Genomic DNA, 5,849 nt, shown 5'->3' with positions numbered 1-5,849 from the left:
GGCCGGCCCCGCCGCATGCAGCCATCCCCGTGGAGGCCACTGCCGCGGCCCGCACGGCTCCACACCCGGCCCCGCCACGGTGCTGCGGGGGGAACGACTGGGCTCGATTGTGCTCCAAAAAGCTGTAATTAAACTTTATTATTCTCCCAATGTGCATGAGCAGCACAGCCCGCAGCCCCTGCCAGCCGCTCCTCAGGCCTCCCCGCTTCACTGATGCCTACCAGCACTCCTGGGACCGATGCTCCTGGGAGGGACACTCTGGGGACAGGTGCTTCCAGGACAGATGCTCCCACCAGAGGAGGGAAGGGAAGAGACACCATCAGCTGTGCTTGATGCCTGCCATGGCCCCAGACCCTCCCTACGCTGTCCCCCAGCCTCCAGCACACCCTGAGCCTGGGTGTGCTCCTCCCGCATCTGCAGTCGGCATTCCCTGAGGCTGCCGGGCAATGTGACAGCTCCCACCCACTGACCCCTGCCTGTGAGGAGAGAGCACATGGGCTCCAGTCCAACACGGCCCCACCACCCATGCCCTGACCTCAACCCTGCATCGCAGGGGACTGAGTGTACATGCAGGGCTGCCTGCAGCAGGCAGGCTCAGTGCACCTCACCTTGCCAGTCCATCACCACATGCACCGTGTGGGGCCTGTCTCACTGCAGGGCAGCGCTGGGGGGGCGGGAGGGGGGGAACAGCAACAAAGCTGCTGTGGGCCCTGACTCGCTGGCATGGGACTGGCCTGCAGCAGCACAGAGCCCAGCACAGGCTCCAGGTCCGGAGAGCAGCTGCAGCCTGTGACCCGCCACCACCCAAGCGCATGCAGCGTGGCATAAGAAAGGCCATAAATCCCAGAGCCAGGAACAGCTGGAACACGGAGAGACTTTTACTGTAAAGGCAGTGGCACATTATTTAAGACTCCTCTTAAAACCTAATGTTAGGTTTAATAAGGGAGATAAAAGCATGTCAGCAGCTCTCCCTCTCAGGACATGATGCTCCCGGCAGTGCCCGCAGGATGGTCCCAGGGCTGGGCAGCATTCCCTCAGCACCAGCCCAGTGAACACCCTGCCCTGGGGACAGACATGACCCCGATTCCTGCTGGCCCTGCCAGTCCTGCCGGTGGAGAGGGCTGGCATCATGTGGGCCACAGACACTGAGCCTTTGGCCCCAAATGGCCCCCAAAGGACTGTCTCCCCACGACTGCCCCACGGCAGTGGGCTGGTCCCTCTGGCTCCCTGCGTCTCCCAGTGCTGACCTCTCCCTGCTGGCAGGCAGCGTGTTTAATGCCTGTTCCCGCATGTCAGACGTGCCATCTCATTAGCACGTCTGTCCCCCAAAGTGAGAAGGGAGAACGCGTGAGACCTAATTGAATGTAACTAATTATTCACTCCACAAATGCTCTGTTTAAATGGGATTGTGAGGGACAGAATTACTCATTCTGAAACGGGGAGAGAAAGAGAGGAAGACAGAGAAAACAAATAGAGGCGGATGCTGGAGCTGCAGCTCCCTCTCTCCCCAGAATACCAATTACCGGATGAAGTGATTGTATAAATCTTTACCGAGTGAACGAACTGTACTAGTCACTTACTCCTGTCCTCTTATTATGAGGAAGCGATGAAAAATCATCCCATTCTCCAGTCCAGTTAAGGGCTCCCAGTTGCTGCCTCAGATGCTGTCCGCAGCTGGAGAGCTCGTCCTGGTGCTTTTCCCGGGCGGAGGTCCTACAGAGACAAGGCTGAGTGCGTGGCAGGGATGCAAACCACTCCCGCACCCCTGGCCCCAGGGAGGAGCAGTGACTGCATGTGCCCCGGGGAGCTGCAGGGCTTCTGCCCCAGTGGGAGCCAGGCAATGCCATGCAGCATCCCGGGACACGGGGAGACTCAGGCTGGTCAAAGGCCCCAGTGCTGCACGAACAACAGCTCACCTGAGGACCCCGGTACCTGGCACAGAGGCACCCTGGGCCTTGTGCCTGCAACTTTCCTGCCCCCATCTTCGGTGGGTCCAGCCCTGCCAGGCCACCGGCCCCTCTCTGCAGGCTCCCACAAAGCTCAGAGACCTCTCCAAGTGCTCACCAAACAGGGAGAGCACGGCGCTTCCCAACTCCTTCCCATGCTGGAGTCAGCGTTTCTCACTCCCCGGCGTCTCTGCTTCACGGGCTGGAGAAATGCGCTCATTAGCAGTGATCTCCATCGCTCTTCCCTGCCACATCGTTTAATCCCAGATCCCTCACACAGTTTCCTCCAAACACACCCGTTTCTGTCCTCAGCAGCGGTGTGGGATTGGAGAGGACGTCCTGGCTGCACAGAGCAGGGAAAGCCAACAGGCTCGCCCCCATGCCCTTCCCGGCGGTGGAGAGCACCCACACCCTGTGGTCCTGCTGCATGAGCTGGTGAGGACCTAGGTAGTCCCACACTCCCCGCAAGCAACACCGGGACCCCCCTCATCACGAGGCACCCAGCACCCTGAGGGCTGGTTTACCAGGACAAAGGCCACCCGGTCTCCACATCTTGCTGCCACCAGGAACAGAGATGCAGCAGCCCCAGGGCACCCCAGGACCCTGTGGCACTCTGGGTGCTGTGGCTCCCCGGCTTGGCTGGGGGTGAGAAGCTGCTGGAAGAGTTGTGCGGTTGGGTCACTGTGAGGGAAAACAGACTGGCAGCAAGTCAGCGAGGAGAGGGCAAAACCTCCAGCCTGTCCTGCCTTGTACAGGATGGGGATTTAACTGTTGCCAGCAGTGAGTTTCCATGCACTGGAGATGTGTGGGTGTGGGTGTGAGGGAGAGATAACATCATCATCATCATGACAAATGCAGCTGTGCAGCTCCATTCTGTGCTTATTGGCTTTCTTCTGTTTATCTATAAATAATTGTGGGGACACAATAGACTTAAGACTGCCAAAGAGTTTGTCTCCCTCCAGCAACCGTATTGCCACAGTGCTGCCACCTTATCTGCTTGTAGAAAGATGAGGATGGGAAAAATATTTACTGTCGGGGATATTTGTCATCTGCAAATTACCTCTGCCTACAATCCGCAGCGGGGATCGGACTGACAGCGCTGATCTGTACTGCAGGCACATGAGCCCTGGGGTTCTCCACGCTGCCCCAGACCCACCTGAACCTCCTCCCTGTTAGCTGGCAGCACTGTGCCCAGAAATCCACCATGTGTGCAAATCCACACCACGGGCTGCAATGGCAGCCCAGAGGGATGAGGGAAGCAGCAGATGGTGCTGAACTAGGTACCCAGCAAGTGGCTTGACACAGAGGAGCACCATGATGGGACAACTGGGGCACTGAGGAGCTCAGAGGTTTGCAATGTTGGCAGCACCTCCCCGAGCGCACACCTGCACCCCCATGCTACACAGCCAGGGCAGTGTCCCCCCTAGCACAGCAGCCCCAGTCACCGACCACCTTGAGGGCCCCAGGCCTTGCTGCTCTCCTGCAAAGGACAAATGCACCGTGTATCCTTGCCACTCTCTCGGCACCCGACATCCCCGCCAGCCCCGCTCGCCATTGGGATTCCTCATATCCTCCAGCCCAGAGGCTTTTGCACAGCACTTATCACTGCAGTATCCAAGAACCGATCTAATTGATGTGACACCAATTATTCAAGTATCACTAAATGCAGAACTAATGCATCTGTGTGTACAAACCTCCTAGACCCTGACCATGAAATTATAACTCTGACATGAAGGGCTCTGCTCTCTCAGCAGAGCCCCCGCCACCACAGCGCTGGCCAGCCCTGCCAGGACACCTCCCCGAGAGCTGCGTGGAGAGGCAGCATCGCATGGGATGCCTGCAGCAAGGTCTGCATCCAGCTCGCTACACGAAGGGTCAGGGCCCGCAGCTCCCTGCAGACTGACCTGCAGCCACGGTGGGTCCCGCACAGCTGAGCCAGCCCAAGCAGCATCAGCCAAGGCCCCGGCGGGCCTGCCACGACCATCGTGACAGCCGACCTGGGGAGCTGCTTGCTCTGCAGGGCAGTGCAAGAGCCATTTCTGGGCTGCTCAGCACAGCCCATGCAGCTAGCAAAGCTCTTGGCTTGGACATGGACTGGTGCTGAGAAAAGCCATTCATTGCATTTGAAATTTTACTGTGAAATTAAGCTATGCCTGGACATGCAGAGCTTGGCATAGGCAGCAGTTTGTATTTTGTAAATTGCTTTCTACAATCAATTAAAGAAAAGAGGTGGCTGGTGGCCTGGGGGGGGGGTACATGGGGTGGCTCCTCTTTGGCCTGGCTCCAGGTCACTGTGTGCAGCCCAGAGGAGCAGTCCTGGCCCCCAAGGGAGCAGCCTCAGCACAGGGAGACTGTGGGGCTGGGGAGAGCCTGCACCCGGTGGAAAAGGGTGTGGCCATTGTGCTGCGAGGGGGGAGGACGGCCCCATCAGGGGCTGCTCTGCTGCCCCCATGCCCGCACCGATTACCTGGCTGAGGGGCTCTTGCCCTGCCACTGCTGGATGCCTGCTCCCCTCTGCACCTCACTTGTCGCTGTGGTCCCTGCTGCACGCCCCAGCCCGAGATGGAGCAGCTGCTGCCGGAGCCGTGTCTCACTGCTGCTCCACACACCCTCCTTGCACCGCTGGCATCACTGCAGCAGGGGTTTGCAGGGCATGGCCCCGCGGCATTTACCACACAGCCACTTGGCGAGGCCCCACCGGGCTCCCTGCTACATGGGATGTCACGCAGACCCGCCAGCCGGCCCCAGGCGTTGGCACTGCGCTGGCCAGCAGCAGCTCGCACTGGAGCCCTCCTCAAGACATACCTCTGCCCCTTCCCAGCCTCGTCCCAGCTCCGGCACCCCTGCCCCCAACAGGGACTGGGGACTGCAGAGTCGGCAGCACACTGTGGTCCCAGCACTGCTCCGGGGCAGCGAAGCAGAGAGGTCCCACGTGAACTGGGCGACACAGCGAGGCACAGCCTCAGAGGCAAAGCTCTGGCACCATCTCCCATCACATTTGGGCAGCAAGCATGGCGAGCGCAGCATGAGTGTCGGGCTGCTTGGATGGCCAAGGGCTCGCCCTGGTTCTGGTTTGCTCAATGTTTTCATTAAGGACCTGGATGATGGAATAGAGAGAGCGCTTATTAAATTTGCAGATGACATGAAGCTGGGAGGGACTACAAGTATCTTGGAGGACAGGATTAGAATTCAAAATGATCTTGACAAATTGGAGAAATGGACTGGAAAAAATAGGATGAAATTCAACAGAGACAAGTGCAAGGCAGTACGCTGAGCCAGAAATAATCAGCTGTGCAAACACAGGTTGAGGATGGCAAGGCCGGCAGCGCAGAGCCCAGCTGGGCATGAGACCACGCAGGTGCTCGGGCAGGAACGGGACAGGCAGGAGGCATGCTGCCTGCTCAGCCTGGTGGTCCTTTGGGGACCAGAGGAGCAGGGCCCATGGAGAGGCAGGAGGAACAGATGGAGGGAGTGAGAGGCTCTGCGGAGAGGAACCTCCTCTGGCCTCGAGCACAGACTGACCCCTCGGAGCTGTGCCACAGGCTCTCCTGGGGTCCCACACACCTCTCCCATGCCAGCCAGGAACCATGGTGAGGTCCGGCTGGACCCCAGTCACTGTGCACACTGGGAGCAGTGCCAAGCAGGGGGTCCCCCACAGGCTCTGCCATCCCCCTGCCTTTGCCAGCTCAGAGCCAGGGCAGCTGCTGCCCTGTGGTGCCCCAGGGAGATGCCCCTAAACAGGCCCCAAAAGCTGCTCAGCCTTTCCCGTTGCAGCCCCACTGAGGCACAGCCCCAGGCACCAGCGCAGCCCAGCACCGGGAGCCAAACAGCCTCTGCCAGCACAGGGACCTTTGCTCTGAAGGCGCTTCCCATGCCTGGGGTCTGTCTGCAGCCCCCTGCCCC

The sequence above is a fragment of the Aptenodytes forsteri genome, unplaced genomic scaffold (assembly GCF_000699145.1).
Source record: "Aptenodytes forsteri isolate BGI_AS27 unplaced genomic scaffold, ASM69914v1 Scaffold483, whole genome shotgun sequence".
Classification (NCBI taxonomy): domain Eukaryota; kingdom Metazoa; phylum Chordata; class Aves; order Sphenisciformes; family Spheniscidae; genus Aptenodytes; species Aptenodytes forsteri.
This window is presented reverse-complemented; position numbering follows the sequence as displayed.